This window comes from Peromyscus californicus, unplaced genomic scaffold (assembly GCF_007827085.1).
Source record: "Peromyscus californicus insignis strain IS unplaced genomic scaffold, ASM782708v3 Scaffold_20__1_contigs__length_68692818, whole genome shotgun sequence".
Lineage (NCBI taxonomy): Eukaryota > Metazoa > Chordata > Mammalia > Rodentia > Cricetidae > Peromyscus > Peromyscus californicus.
This window is the reverse complement of record NW_026294503.1, coordinates 42,708,467-42,724,911: the sequence shown is the minus strand read 5'-3', so window position 1 is coordinate 42,724,911 and position 16,445 is coordinate 42,708,467. Positions and strand designations below refer to the sequence as shown.

At 52.7% G+C, this 16,445-nt stretch overlaps 1 long non-coding RNA gene across 5 annotated transcripts in view; it reads right to left on the bottom strand.

Moving 5' to 3' along the window:
• Positions 1 to 16,445, bottom strand: part of LOC128116705 (uncharacterized) — an 84,818-nt gene that overhangs the window by 44,355 nt on the left and 24,018 nt on the right. For 2 of the 5 annotated variants that reach the window (XR_008220557.1, XR_008220561.1), the window contains one exon: positions 4,200 to 5,487. The exons of the other annotated variants lie outside the window; for them this stretch is intronic. This is a non-coding gene — a long non-coding RNA (uncharacterized LOC128116705). Of the gene's footprint in view, positions 1 to 4,199; positions 5,488 to 16,445 lie in introns of those variants that run through there. 5 annotated transcript variants of the gene reach the window in all.

Sequence of the window (16,445 nt, the reverse complement as noted above, 5' to 3'; positions counted from 1 at the left end):
GAGGGAGCAGCTTGCGGGGGAGGGAGGAGGGAGACATGGGGGGGGGGGGGGACGGGAATACACATTGCCTGGCTTATCCAACAAGAGGGAGATTCCAGACATGACCTGAGCTCCTGCCTCAAGCTCCAGGATCGTTCTTCCCTGACCTTGCCAGTGAGGTTGAAGGAAAGAAATTGATTCTAACGGACAAGAACCAGTCCTTTCCCCTGCCATGTCCAGTGCAAGCACTCAGCCATGGCCGTCCTGCTGCATTGGCCTAAGCTTCCAGAACTCCCCACAGCCCAGGAACGACTTGAAAGTGTCCATGGTTGGAGAACTGTGTCTAGTGATCCTAGTGACCACCGTGTTGAGCTGGCACTTGGCCCTGACCACTGACAGCAGGGGATCCATCCTTGGGTCCAGAGCCGCCTCCTCAGCAAAGGGAGTAGGGACTCTGGAGGGCTAGGCCCAGCCCTCCCTGCCTAGGCCTCTGTGGGCTGTAGGGACAAACAGAGGCCAGCTTCCTGGACAGTGACCCAGGAGGATGTAGCAGGCCAGCAGCAGCTGGGGGAGGCAAGGTCCTGTGCAGTGAACTGACCACCCCCACCCACTTAGCAGCGTTTAGCCTTCCAGCTCCTCTCTAGAGGCTGCATTTCCCAGAACTCAGCTGCCCCAGATGATTGGTCATGACCTTCTGGGCAGGAGGCCCCCAGAGACCAACTCCTACTCACAGAGCAGGCCCAGGCTCAGCCGGGATTGGGGGTGAGGGGTAGGGGTAGGGGTGGGGGGCTGGGTCAGCTGATGAGTGACTGAGTCAGGAAAGGTTTCTCAAAAACTCCAATTGACCAGCAGCTTGCCTAAAGAGGGGTTAACTGGCCCTGCGAAAACACGCAGAATGTCTAAAACTCAAGTGCTTGATCAGAAAGGTTAAGTAATGGGTAGAAAAGTCAGAAAGAGGACATTGAGGGATGAATGGGGGCAGGGACAGCAGGTACAAAGATTGGAAACAGGGAACAGCATGGTACAAACAGAACAGCACGTTTGTTGGCACATGCCTTTAATCCCAGCACCCTGGAAGCAGAGACATGTAGTTCTCTATGTCTCTTATGAGTTCCAGGACAGCCAGAGCTACATTGTGAGATTCTGTCTCAAAAACAAACAAGCAAAACAGCCTGGCAGTGATGATCATCCAGGCCTTTAATCCCAGCATTCACTGGGGAGGCTGAGGCGGTTGGACTGGTCCAGCCTGGTCTACAGAGTGAGTTCTAGGACAGCCAGGGATACACAGAGAAACCCTGTCTCAAAAAAAGGAAAAGAGAGGGGAAGGGAAGGAAGGAAGGAAGGAAGACAAGAAAGATTCTTAGGCTTGTACCCTGAGCTAAGGGATGTGAAGGAATTTAAGGAGAGGAGTGGAGGCTGTAGAGAATCAAACAGACAGATCTGTGTTTTTAAGACGCTGAGGAAAGCTTGAAGGGAGAAGATTAAGATATGGTGACCAGCAGGGAGCTTCCGATGGACTTCCCCTGTGATTAAAGGCTTGACCCGCCCGAAAAGGACCAAGTTAACCACACACTTCTGATGGAGCAAGGTCCTGGGCTCAATCTAAGTTTAGACACTTCTTTGCGCCCTTAGAGAAAGTCGCCCCATAGGGCCAGTACACTCTGACTGTGGAGCTCCAAGACCGAGTCCTTAGTCCTGCCCCAGCTGCTTAGTAAGGACCCTGGCTGGGGGAGGAGGAGGGGAGGCGGTGACAGTTAAATTAAAAAGCCAGTCAGCTGCCAGGCGGTGGTGGCGCACGCCTTTAATCCCAGCACTCGGGAGGCAGAGCCAGGCGGATCTCTGTGAGTTCGAGGCCAGCCTGGTCTCCAAAGCGAGTTCCAGGAAAGGCGCAAAGCTACACAGAGAAACCCTGTCTCGAAAAACAAAAAAAAAAAGCCAGTCAGCACCTTAGCCTGGCCGGGAGAAGGCAGGCACCAGGTTTTTCTGGAGATTGAGCCCCAGGGTGGGCGTGGCATGGGCGGGACCAACAGGGTGGGATGCCCCGCCCTTCAGCCCTGCGCCTGCCCATATTAGGCGAGCGGCCCAGCAGTGCCTCTTCCCAAGGCCGCGCCCCCCACCACGCCTTCTTGCTGGAAAGTGCAGCGAGGTCCCACTTAGGAGACTCGGGGCGCAGGCTCGGCACGGGCACCTGCACCTGCACAGGACCTGAAAACCCTAACCAGCAGTGGGCAAGAGTGGGCAGGGTAGATGCTGGACTGCCTGAGAGCCTAGGGTGGGGGCAGTCAGCGTTCTGCACCGTGGCATTCAACTCGCCTCTTTATTTTGTATTTGTTTTAGTTCTATTTCATATGAATGGATGTTTTGATAGTTGTGAGCCATTGTGTGGATGCTGGGAACTGAACTCCAGTCTTCTGCAAGAGCACAGCCAGTCTCTTAATCGCTGAGCCGTGTCTCTCCTCACCCCCTCCAGGCTGGCCTTGAACCTGCTATGTAGGGGAAGCTGATCCTAAATCCCTGATCCTTTCCACCTCCTAAGAGCTGGAGCTCCGCAATTGGCTCTGGTTCTCCCTCTCCTCTCTCCCCACCCTTTCCTCTCCCCCCACATTCAGGAGAACGAGGAAGAAGAGGAAGGAGAGACAAGAGAAGGCTGAGAATTCAAGGGCACACTAGGAAGCTTGCTGTGTGCACCCTTGTGGCTACCAGCCATGATCCCTGCTAAGAGAACAGGGCGCCTCACCCCTTCCCATCTGTGGTGGGGAGGAAAGAGCACCTGGACCCTGGATCTGCCTCAGTGGCACACACCTGCTGCACACAAACGCTGAGGCACCAGAGCGCTCCTCTCAGCTGCGTCTAGACACCTGGGTGCTACAGCCTTGGTTCTCACTGCCCACCCGGCTCCCGGCATCCACACCAACACCAGAATCTGAGGCATTCTCAAAACCAAAAATCTGACTATCCTGAGTCTTCCATCTTTTAAGCCCTCCCATGGTTCCATCACCTGCAGGAAAAGGACCATGCTCTCCCCAGGGCACACCTGCCTTCTGTGGTATGCCAGACCCTGGGTCTGATGCCTCTTGGCTGCAATTTTAAAACTATATGTATTCGTTTATTCTTGTGTGTGACAACTTGCAGGAGTCAGTTCTCTCCTCCCAACCTTCCATAGGGTAGGTCCTGAGGACTGAAGGCTTTGTAGCAATCACCTTAACACAGTGGGTCATCTCTCCATGCTGTCTGCTCCATCCTGTACACTTTCCAGACCAGCCCTTCCCAGTTTCCTGAATGTTCACTGGATAAAGTTTTTGTTGTTGGCGGTGGGTTTTTGAGACAGGGTTTCTCTGTGTAACAGCTCTGGCTGTCCTGGAACTTACTCTCTAGACCAGGCTGGCCTTGAACTCACAGAGATCCGCCTGCCTCTGCCTCCCAAGTGCTGGGGTTAAAGGTGTGCACCACCGCCACCTGGCCACTGGATCAATTTTTAAGACACTAGGACTTACAATGATGAAGGAGGCATGGTCCAGGCCTTTGTGAAGGTTATAGGATAGTGAGTCCAAACAGAACCGTAAGACAGCTAGGCAGGTGAAACTCCATTGTAGGACTCCTAACTCGGCATGCACAAATCCCTGCATTCAGTCCCCAGCAACACACACACACACACACACACACACACACAGTGGCATGAGCGGTCAAGGTTACAAAGTCTGTGCCAGCACTTGAGAGGTGGAGGCAGGAGGATTACTAAGAGTTTGAAGTCATTCTGGGCTACATAATGAGTCCCAGGCTATCTAGCACTACTGACAAGACCTGTCTCAAAACGAAGGCAGCCAGTCCCCTGGCCACGGCAGTGCAGCTTCAGTCAGTTCGTCCACATCAGAGCCAGCTAGCTCCACCTCCTCTCAGACCCTGCCCTGGACTGCTGGGCTGTGGCACACAGATTGCCGTGTTTGGAGACAGGGACGGTCACCATGTTTTGGTAGGCCTCCCTGGGTGAAGGCAAGGGTGCTCTTAGGCTAAGGGAAGGATTTTGAAATAGACAGGCCTAAGCATGTTCAGCTACGTGGGCTGCACCTGAGCAGGTGGTCAGGGGTGTGAGGAAGTTGGGCTGTAGCCGAGTGGGAAGGCCTCTCTCTCCGCGGGCTCCCTTTGTCCTGCGGATCTAAGGCAGTGACTGCTCAGGGTTTGTGACCATAACCAGGCATAAGAAACACATTACATCACAAACCTGGCATGAACCATAACTTTGAAATAAGTGTCATCAATTTACTCCTACTGCCCAGGATGCATGCTGGGATTTATTGTCCCATCTGGCCTCTGGTGTCACCACATACTCCAGTGGCAGTATGGGCCATGGACACCAACACTGTTCCCCGTGGCAGCCTGGCCTGCAGGCATCAACATGATTTCAGGCAGCAGCACAGACCATGGCTGTCCGAATGGCTTTTGGTGGTAACACACCACAGACATCAATGCATCAACGTGGCCCTCAGCATGGTCTCCAGTAGCACTACAGACCATGGACATCACATGGCCCTCTGCCACAGCTCAGGCCAGAGACACCATCTTAGCCCTCAGCCAAAGCACAGGCCACAGATGTCAACACTGTCTGAACTGCAGCCTGGCCCACAGACCCAGACATGGCACCCAGAAGCAGCATGGATTATGGACATCAACATGGCCTCAGGTGACAGCACAATCTACAGGCGGATGTGAGTTCGAGGCCAGCCTGGTCTACAGAGTGAGATCGAGGACAGGCACCACAACTACACGGAGAAACCCTGTCTCGAAAAAAAAAAATCATCTCAAGCCTGAGATCTCTATCTCTTAGTGGCTATGAAATACTTCCTGGTTCATCCAGTCTTTTAGGGTCTTGGGAGGTGGCCCTTCACCCCACACCTATATTAATTTGTAAAGTAGCCTAAAGGGTGAGGCACGGGTGAGGGTGAGATGGGGTGGAAAGACTCCCCCACCACTCCCTTCCCAGCCCCCATCCTCAGAAGGTCCGGGGTAGACCTGAGGGCCAAACAGAAGGAAGGTATGCCATCAGGACATTGTCCTTCTCAGCCCTCCACCCCCAGCTCAGCCAAGCTTCCACCTGGCCATCAGCCCCGGGTACAGACTATCTTTGTCTGCTACCAGCTCTGTGAGTAGGGCAGGGTGGGAGGGAAGAGAGTAATTTAAGTCTATCCTCAGGCCAGACCTGCCTACTCCAGCCACCTCGCCTGCAGGCCTGACATCCGCTTCACTGGGGCTGCACACGGGGGTCAGACTCCCTACCCTCACCCCAGTCCAACTCCCTACCCTCACCCCAGTCCAAGTCTCTGTCCGTTCTTTTTCTTCTGTCTGGAGTCTTGGGGTCAGAAGATCCCTTAGTAACGGAATCCAGCTGCCGCCTTTTATCGATGTGGAAGCTGAGGTCCAGAGACGGGAGGAAATCACCCGGCTCACATGGGAGTTGGTCTCAGGTGCAGCTTCTCTACGCCACTCTCGCGTGTGTGGTTCCGCGTTCTCGGTCTGAGGATAAGAGGATCTGGGGGTGGCCAGGGAAATAATCCATCTGGGAGGGGCTAGGTCATGTGCCCACCTGCCTAGGAGGACAGCACCCAGAGATACCCTCCTTTCGTACTCCACATGGGCCGCAGAACCACGTGCAGCCATGTGTCCTGGAGTCCTTCTGGTTCTAAGCCATCCCCAGCCCTCACTCCCGAGTGTATGTGTGGTTGGGTGGGTGGGGTGAGGGTGAGATGGGGTTGGGGTGAGATGGGGGTGAGGGTGAGAGAGGGGTGAGGGTGAGATGGGGGTGAGGGTGTGGTCCCTTCCGACTGAAGGCAACAGGAGGAAGATGAAACCTGTGGGAACTTGTTTTCTCTCAGGAAGCAGCTGCTTCCCTGGGGCCTCACGGTTAGGATGGTGGGTAGCTTCCAGGCTTTTCTTTCTGTAGGCTCTAGGTAGGGCCTGAAATCCAGGCAGAGACATCTGCTTCCCCCACTCCACCCCCACCCCCCAGTCTTCCTGGTTCCTTGGAAGATACTCTGTCTTCCATGTGAGTATCTGGGCCTGGGGATGTAGCCCAGGCTCCCCTTGAACTCATGGCAATCCTCCTGTCTCAGTTTCCTGAGTGCTGGAATTATAGGTGTTTGCCACCACACCTGGCCAGGCTTTTTCTTCCTTTCTTCCTTCCTTCCTTTCCTTCCTTCCTTCTTTTTCTCTGTCTCCCCCATGCCCCTTTTTCTTTTTTCTTTGCAGTACTGAGTACCAAACCCCAGGCCTTGGGCATACTAGGCAAAGGCTACATCCCCTGCCTTTCCCTGATGATTTTAAAGCCACTGAGTGTGCGCTGATTGGCGGCAGTGGCAAGAACACCTTGTCCAGGACCCTGTCTTGGGGAGGGGGTCGGAGGGGGTGGGACTCAGATGAAGCCGTCTGTGTTGCTCCAGCTCCTCAAGCCTGTTGACTCAACAGCCAGCCAGGGTCAGGCACCAAAACCACTTATGCAGAGAACTCCCCCCCCCCCCCCCCCCCCCCCCCCCCCCCGGGGAAGACAAAGAGGGAATTTTGCTGTTTTTAAAACACTAAAGAATCATTATGGGAAGACCAGTGCTGGCCAGGAGCAGCAGTTTCCATATTTGGGGCAACTCCAGTTGGTGAGAACTGGCTGCCTGGAGCTCTGCGGAGATGAGACGAAGCCAAACCCAGGCTCTGAGAGAAGTGTACTATGATAGATTGGCAATGCCTGCTCTGGGCGGGCAATAGTGCCCTAGACTCACTGGGCTCTGATTCTGGCTTGCACACCTAACACACACTTCCTGTTTGAGGGAGGGAGAGAGGGAAAAGGGGAGCTGGGAAAGAGAAACAAATTGGTGGAATCTGGATGAGAGCCCTGGCTGAGTCCGAGGAGGGCTCTTCTGCTCTGTTTCCTAGGCATCTCCAAGCACTTTCTTGTTTGTTTTGCAGAGAGCACGCACCCCAAGCCACCGCACACATGCGGAGGTCAGAGGACAGCCCTCCTTCCACAGTGTCCCCCCTGGTTAGAACTCAGGTTGCCAGGCTTGGTGGCAAGCACCTCTACCCCCTGAGCCATCTGGCCAGTCCCTCTTCTGACCAGAGCAGCCTCTCCCTAAGGGACTGTTTTAGCCCACTCAAGCTGCTGTAACAAATTCCCAGAGACTGGGTGGCTTACAAACAGAAGGTGTGTTCATTTCTCATTGTTCACCGTTCTAGAAGCTGGAAGTGTGAGATTAAGTATCTGAGGAGGGCCCCTTCCTCCTAGGCACGGGTCTTCTCACTGTGTCCACATGGTGCAAGGGAGGGGGCATTCAGACATGTCTTATAAAATCACTAATCCTACCACCTTCGTGACCTTTTAATCCGAAAGTCCCATGTGTGAATGTTGTGGGGGGCACAGGATTTCAACATAGGATTTTTGAGAGGACACAAACATTCAGTCTATTGCAGAAGTCATCCCCTCCCTTTCCCTTCCTGTTCTATTTATTTATGATGGGACTTCCCCTCCTATCCCCTCTGCAGCTCAGGCCTGTGACCCATGGCAACAGAGTCTTTTTCCCAGGGACTGGAAAACCTCAAGAGACTCAAAGATAGAAGGCGGTGGGTATGATGGTGTCATGTCACATCCTGCAAAGACTCACAAAACTCTTCTAGCCCTAAAAGCTCTACAGCAGTGGTTCTCAGCCTTCCTAATACTGCGACCCTTTAATACAGTTCCTCGTGTTGTGGTGACCCCCAACCATAAAATTATTTCACTGCCACTTCATAACTATAATTTTGCTACTGTTATGAATCGTAATGTAAATATCTGTGTTTTCCAGTGGTCTAGGTGACGCCCGTGAAAAAGTTGTTCAATCCACAGAGGAGTCACGACCCACAGGTTGAGAATCAAGGCTCATCTCTTTCAGGACCAACTACCCCAGGCACAGACAGCATTCAGCCTGGGATGCTGAGTGGAGACAGCAGCCCTTCCTCCTCTCATCCAGCAGCCAAGCTAGATAAATCCCTACCAACGCTTCCACCTCCACCTCACTGTGCTCAGTCAAAAGAGCCCACGCTGACATGACAGTCTTTCTAGAAGAAAGAGCAGGCCAACTCACAGTCGCTCGGCTCTGTGAAACCTCGTCAGGAAGGATCTGAGAATCCCAGGGAGTCCTTTCAGTGTCTGAGCCTCGGGGTCCTGTAGGAGGCACCAGGCAGTGGGCACAGACTAAGAACTTCACACAGTTCAAAACTGAATTAACAGATCCGTGCAACACTGCCACTGAGTACCTGCTGCATGCCAGGCACAGCAATTCTGATGTGTTCAATACAGTCCCTCGCTCCTCTTCCAAATTCTGAGAATTATGAGCACAGAGAAGCTAGACAAGATTCCCTGGGGCCAGCAGCAGGCCTGCAAGGTGTCCTGAACTCAGGCAACCTCCAGATCTTTTATGTTGGCCTCCAATGCTAGCCTCAAAACCACAATCCACCTTCCCTGTCCCCTGAGTGCTGGAATCAAGGTATGTGCTACCATACTTAGTTTCAGAACCCCCATCCTAGTACCACTCCTACATTGAAGACACAGGCTTTCAGCTCGTGCCCAAGAAGTATGACTCAGAGTAGGGACCGGACATAAACACTTGTAGCCCCGACTGGCCTCAAACTTGCTATATCATCCAAGATGACCTTGAATTCTTGATCCTCCTGCCTCCGCCTCCCAAGTGTGTGCCATGCAGTGCTATGCATCAAACCCAGACTCTCGAGAGTGCCAGGCCAGCACCCTACCAACTAAGCTATATATCCCAAGTCCCTGGATGCTAAGTTTCATGGGAGACTTTGGTGCTCGTGGGTGTGGATACCAGAGAGAGCCTGGGAGTCCCTGGGCCCTTCATGTCACGTCTTCTCTTCCTTTGGGCACTCTCTATCTGGTTGTGGTGATGGGGCGGGTACCCTTGTCTGACTGTAGTGGTGAGTTGTGTTGTGTGTGTGCAATTTCTTTACAAGGTGAGGTTTGTGCTCAGTGTCCCAGGCTCTGTGACACCCACACCTCCTAGTTTTCTGAGGTACCTCCTTACACTCAGGAGTTGACTCAGGGCCAGCAGTATCTGAGACATGGAGCAGCTTGTTAGAGTTTTGTGAGACCTGGAACAGAGGCTGACCCCAGGCCCCACAAGTAGGAAGCTGGGACATGGGCTGCACACCCAGGCAGAATCTGTGCTCTTCCAACATCACCCTGTATCCACCCGGGCCCCTCCCATTTCACTCCTCCCTGGACACAGAGCCCAGGGCCAGCTGCTGCAAACCCTGGGATCACTCCCTCCTCACCCATCCTGTGTCATCTTGGACAGGACCCTGAATGCAGCTGTCAGTCTTTCAGAATCTAACTAATTCACACTCAAATATAAATGACGATAATAACTGGGGGGTGAGGGGTTCCTGTTCCTTTTTAGGACATATTCCTGGGAAATAGGAGAGAAGAGGGCCAGCAGTAGGATTTCAGCATCTTGTCAAGGCCATTCTGAGAAAACATGTGAACGCCTTGGACTCCTCAAGTGTTTGGCAAAGTGGGATCATAGAGATGGCTAGACTCGGCTTCGAGAAGCTCTTTGTGATACCACGTGAGTTACCAGCCCTATAGGAGGCAGTAGGGGCTGTGTAGAGCCCAGAGCTAGCCTTGGCTTTGCCTCTAATTGGCTGCACAGTCTCTGCTGCTCTCTGGGCCTGAAGCCTTACCTAGAAAATCAGGGTAAGATGTGAAGCTGTGCTGGATATAGTAGCACAAACCTTTAATCCCAGCACTTGGGAGACAGAGACAAGAGCTCTGTGAGTTCAAGGCTAGCCTGGTCTACATAGCAAGTTCCAGAACAGCCTGGACTATAGAGAGAGAGACAGTCTCAAAAAAAAAAAAAGTGAGGCTGTGTCCCAGTTTGTTCCCTGCAGCCTTGCCTGTTTCTCAGACACAGCCCTGGGGTATAGCCACAGGAGTCATACCCTAAAGCAGGGCTATTTTTCACCTCCACGTGACTGTTAAGTACCCCCTGTTCTGCCTACAACCCTGAGCTCCACACACCACTGTACAGACAGCACCTGGGAATCCTGCTTGGCTTGGCTCAGGAGAGCATTTTTTCCTCCACTTTCCAGCAGGTGGACACCATTATTCAAGGTCCAGCTGCTACGGAGCCAGCAAGAGATGCTTCAAGAAGAGCTTGCTAGAATGTACTTCTGTTCCACCCTCTCCCTCCTTTCCTTAGATTGGCCTTAGCTCATGATGATCTCTGCCTGGAGTTCTGTTCCCGGCTCAGCCTACACACTGTCCTCGACAGGAAGCCCTTCCCCCACGCTCCTCCTGCCAATCAGAGCTGCACAGCCCCCTTCTCTCCTTGGTTTAGGGAGCTTTCCTTTTAGATAACCAGGGTGCTGTTTTCATTGCTCCCAGTCCAGGGCCTGGCACATCCAATAAATGGGCATGGGATCCTCTTGACTGATAATCAATCCAAGGCCAGCAGGAAAGGGAAGGCCTGCACATGACAGACAGCTGAAGGCTGGGGTGGCCGTGACTCACCCCACCCCTACAGACCACCAGGCAGCTACAGAATGGCTGAGTCAGGAGTCGGAGGCCTCCAGGAATTCTGATAAGGATAAGACACAAACACTGGGGTATTTCTAGAATGCAGAGGTTAGGGGGCGGGGAGCTGGGTCAGGACAAAACTGCTCGGTTGTATTATTTTTTGATTGGATGAAATATTCACATTCATAGAATTCACAATTCGGAAGGTGCAAATGGGAGGTCATGGGTGGGGCATCCTCCATCCGTCCCTGTACCTCAGCCTAGGTCCTCTCTCCAGATACAACCTGCCTGGGCCTTTTTCTCTCCTTTCCAACATAGGTAAGCCTGCCATTCACACCATTCTTCACTTACTTTTTTCCCCCTTAATATATCTTTGAGGGGCGGGGAGAGATGGGCCAGTGGTTGAGAGTCCTGGCTGCTCTCACAGAGGACCCGGGTTCTGTTCCCAGCACCCATATGGTGGCTCACACCACCTGTAACTCCAGTTCCAGGCCCTCTTCTGAGCTTTGCAGGCACCAGGCACACACCTGATATGTCTGGTACACATACATCCATGTAGGCACTCACGGACACACATAAAATAAAAATAAGTCAGAGCCGGGCGTGGTGGCACACGCCTTTAATCCCAGCACCCAGGAGGCAGAGGCAGGTGGATCTCTGTTGTGGTTTTTGCTCTTTTGGGGGGCCTGCCACCCAGCTCCCACATAAATCACATACGAAGGCTTATTCTTTTTTTTTTTTTTTTTTTTTTTTTTTTTTTTTTTTTTTTGGTTTTTCTCGAGACAGGGTTTCTCTGTGTAGCTTTGCGCCTCTCCTGGAACTCACTTGGCAGTCCAGGCTGGCCTCGAACTCACAGAGATCCGCCTGGCTCTGCCTCCCGAGTGCTGGGATTAAAGGCGTGCGCCACCACCGCCCAGCTACGAAGGCTTATTCTTAGTTATAAATGTCCAGCCTTAGCTTGGCTTGTTTCTTGCCAGTTTTCTTTAACTTAAATTAATCCTGTCTACCTTTTGCCTCTGGGCTTTTTTCCTGTTCTCTTCTGTAAATCTTACTCTTACTCCATGGCTTGCTGTGTAGCTGGGTGGCTGGGTGGCTGGGTGGCTGGGTGGCTGGGTGGCTGGGTGGCTGGCCCCTGGAGTCCTCCTCCTTCTCTGGCTGCTTCTCTCTCGTTCCTTGATCTTTTTCTCTTCCCAGATTTCTCCTTCTGTTTATCCTCTCTGCCTGCCAGCCCCACCTATCCTTTCTCCTGCCTCACTATTGGCCGTTCAGCTCTTTATTAGACCATCAGGTGTTTCAGACAGGCACAGTAACACAGCTTCACAGAGTTAAACAAATGCAACATAAACAAAAGTAACACACCTTAAAATAATATTTCCCAACAGATCTCTGTGAGTTTAAGGCCAGCCTGGTCTACAAAGCAAGTTCCAGGATAGCCCGGGCTGTTACACAGAGAAACAAACAAACAAAAAAAATGTATTTGCAAATGCTGGTGTTGAGTGTCCCTGGCCCCTAAGTTTATATATGCAACTCACTCCCCAGTATGTGACCATTGAGTTTAATGCCTTCTATAAGAGCTTGAGGGGGCTGGTGAGCCCCTGACCCCTTCTGCTGTGTGTGGTAGAACCTGGGAGAGGCACTGTGTGCGCTGAAGGAACCATAATCAGATACAAAACCTGCTGATGCCTGCATCTCTGACCCCCACCTCCAGTATGGTAACTGACTGGTTTATGAATGACCTGGTCTAAGGCATTTCACTACAGCAGCCTAAATGGAGGGGCAGAGCACATGTCATGGCAGCAGTGAGAGCATGCTTTCATTAACTGTATTCAGGGTTGCCAGACAGAATGCAGGATGGGTGCAGGGCTTGGGTCAGTGGCAGAGTGCTTTACTAGTGTGGCCAAGGGCCTGGGTTTCTTCCTCAGCACTGAGAAATGAAGGGATGAATGAATGAGGATACAGGATGCCCAGTGGCATTTGAATTATAAGAATTTCTGGTAAGTAATTTTTTTGGTTTTTTGTCTTAATCTGTCTCATTTAAGATTTAGGATAGAGCCAGGTAGTGGTGGCGCACACCTTTAATCCCAGCACTCAGGAGGCAGAGGCAGGCGGACCTCTGAGTTTGGGGCCAGCCTGATCTACAGAGAGAGTTCCAGAACAGCCAGGGCTACATAGAGAAACCCTGTCTAACCACCTCCCCAAAATTAATTCAGGATAGACCTAACCCAAAGCTGAACCTCAAGTTTAACAATGTCCTGTAATTTTATTTGTTAGATGTCCCTTTCCTCATTGTTCTGGTAAGGCACTGCCCTGTCTCCTTTGGAAAAATCTTTGGGGAGGGGGCTTCAGGAAATAGGTGCCTTAGTCTGTGGGGTGGGGTGGGGTAGACACACACACATACACACATACCCTAGCCTTCATTTTCTTTCTTCCTTCTTTTTTTTTTTTTTTTTTTTTTTTTTTCAAGACAGGGTTTCTCTGTGTAGCTTTGGAGCCTTTCCTGGATCTTACTCTTTAGACCAGGCTGGCTTCCTTCCTTCCTTCCTTCCTTCCTTCCTTCCTTCCTTCCTTCCTTCCTGTCTTCCTTCCTTCCTTCCTTCCTTCCTTCCTTCCTTTCTTTCTTTCTTTCTTTCTTTCTTTCTTTCTTTCTTTCTTTCTTTCTTTCTTTCTTTCTTTCTTTCTTCTTTTTTGGTTTTTCAAGACAGGGTTTCTCTGTGTCGCCCTGAGTGTCCTGGAACTCTCTCTGTAGACCAGGCTAGCACCCAACTCAGAGATCAGCCTGCCTCTGCCTCCTGAGCGCTGGGATTAAAGGTGTGCACCATTAAACCCAGCATTTTATTTTTTCATTTTGCATTTGTATATTTCGAGTGAGTGTGCATGTGTGTACATGTGCATGTGTATGTGTTCACACACCTGTGTGTGGGCTTGCACATGCTACAGTGTTGTATATGGAGCTTCCTAGTCAGGATTTCTCAAGACTAGACTGATTTTCAGGAGACTGGGGTAGTGATGAGTGTAGCAAATACAACAGCAGCCTCTCTGCGGTTCTGTGAAGATCTTCTGGTCAGTCTTGTGCTCCTGAGCTGGACTCTGAGGCTTGGGGGTAGGCCATGTCATTGTTCGCCAACCTGTTTCCTAGTTGGGAAGTGGTGGTGTTGCGATTTTAACCCAGGCATGTTTAGCTGCAAGCCTCAGACCCTTCCACCGAGATTACAACCCCCCGTGTGGTGTGTGGTGCGTGATTCTCTGATGAGAAACCAGGCGCTGTGACAAGTCATCTACCTGTGACCGCTTTTGTTTCATTCAGACTCACAGCAGGAGGACTCTGGCCCTGTGGTGCACTGGATGAAGGCGGGGTGGGGTGGGGGGGTAGGGGAGGTGTCCTTGCTAGTCCCTCCTTACTTGACCTTAACTCGCCCACAATTACTCCACAGCCCCTTCTTCCTGGCTCCCCCTGCTGTTCTGGCTCCTCCTCCAGTGACCCCCCTTTCCTTGCCTCCACAGCACCATACTTAGTTAGCCATTTTGGGTCAAGTGGGAAAAGTCAAATAGAGGAAGTAGAGCCAATATTGATTTAAGCAGTTACTAGTTGTGTGGCCTAGACTAACTCACTTAACCTTTCTGAGTCTCACTCAGCCCGGTGGTATAGCCTGAGGAGTGCCCATGGACTGGGAGAAAGGCGCTAGAGGGGGCCATCTCCTGGCCCTTCCAGGTCTCCCCAAGCCCACCTGGGAAGGGAAGAGGCGGTGGGTGGGAATGAGCGGTCTGGGAGCTGCACTGGGGGTCCCTGAAGGACGATGCCGTCATGAGACACTTTGTACCTTTTCAGTCTATGCCCTCCTATGTCTGTGTCTGTTCCCTCCTCACTGCCAATGCAGGGGGCCAGGGAACAGGGGACAGAGGCTCAGGATCCCCAGCCACAGCAGGCAGGAGTCCCCCAGACCAGCGAGCTGCTCAGCCTCTCCTCCCTCCACACAGCCAATCTCAGCTCTTGCCACTAGGTCACCATTCTGGCCCTATCACGATGGATGGCCTGCTTCTGTGACTGCCCCTGCCCCATGTACGGTCTTGGTCAGGGGTAGGGCCGCCATTGTGCCCTCTGTTTCCCAGCCCTCAGCACAGACCATGCCCGGACAGGTGAATGGTGAAGGCTGGGAGTCCTGGGGACTGTAGTGGATACAATCATGGTCCAAAATGCATGAGTCCTATCCCGGAACCCTATGGGTGTGTTGTTACGTTAGGTGTGGTAAAGAGGCTTTGCAGATGGGAGTAAGTGAAGGACCCCCTAGGATGGGAAGAAATTCTGCGGTGGACAGTGTCTGCTCAGGCCTGGGAGTTCCTCTTGTCTGTCCACCCCGTCCAGTCCTATATCACATGCTTCAGTTCTTTGCATTCTCTTTCTCTGTTCCTCTACCCTGATCCCCGATCCCCATCTCTGCCTCTGTGTGACGGACCTACCTACTGGTTCTCGTGCCTGCTTGACCCTTGACTGATGCATGAGTCCCGGGAAACTGACCTCTGAGATCTGTATTTGGGAGACTACATAGAATATTGCCATGGTGGGTAAAGGGAAGGCAGTCCGAGAATAGTCCAGAAGGCCTGGGCCCTTGGGTTAGGACCTGTGTTGCAAGAATCCCTCCAGGGAGAGGAGGCTAGCCCTGCTGACCTTGGCTGTGGGTCAGAGGCAGTAGAGAGCAGGCTCCCCACCTCCTTGCCCCAGGCAGCTGAGCAAACACGGGAGTCTGTACTGGAACAGCAGCTGAGTGGGAACTGTTGTGGGGGGGCAGGCACGGGACTTGAGGGGGGAGCAGACATGGGACACGGGGACCAGAAACACAGAAAGGCAGGGACAAAGCCTGGAGCTTGGGACTCAGGGTGAAGTCTCTGGGGAAGAGAATGGGTCCAGAGTTGCTGGAAAAGCAAGTCACCTGATGAGCCCTGAGGCTCCACTGGGCTCTAAGGACCCTGCCCTCATGGAGCACACCTTCCCCCCTACACACACACACACACACACACACACACACACACACACACACACACACCAGGAAGTGGGATAAGCACAGCCCCTGGCACATATAAGGAGTGATGATGAGTGATGGGGCCTCAGTTGCCAACAGAGGCTGTGAAAAGAGGCATGTGACTAGTGAAGCCTGAGGCAAGAGAAGCTGGAAGAGAGAGAAGACTCTTGGGAAAACCAGAGTCCCAGCAGTCTGCACGCTCCAGACCAGCCCACAGCCGGGAGCCCGGCTGTCCCTCCTATCCCTTCTAAGCATCCATTCACCCCCCTGGATAACTTCCTTGATTTCCTCCTCCACCACCAGTCAGACCCAGGAAACCTGCCCAGTTCCCTAGACCCCCTCAGTGCCATGGGACCTCTCTGTGGTTTCAGTAAACAATTTGGCTCCTTCTGGAGCCTGGGAGAGGAGGCTTCTGCCCCTTCCTTCTTAGTGGTGTTAAGAAATTCTTAGCATTCCGGGTGAAGAGGGCTGGGCTTTTCTTTTTGGTCAGCGCCAGAAAGACCCAGAGGAGCCACATGAAGTGGGAACTTGACACACACACACACCCCAGGCTCTCAACTCCCACCCTACACCCCTCCCAGCCTCTCAACTCCCACCCTACCGTTGGTCAGACAAGCCCCTCAGAACGGCACAGGGCAACCTGGGGCTGGCCAGAAGAGGTCTGACCCCACCCAGCCCTGGGAGCTGGGAGCTGCGGGATGCTGAGGAGGAGGAGGGGTCATCCACAGAGCTGGCCTGGCCTGTTTTTCTCCCCCAGATGCCCCAGCCTTGCCTGGCATTAAGGAGACATTCCATCCTTACCGAGTGGTTGAGGGAGGGCAGCATCAGGGAGTGGGATATAGGGTCACATCGAGGTTGTGACCTCAGCAAAGGGAGATTAGAATTCAAGCACAGGGTGGGGC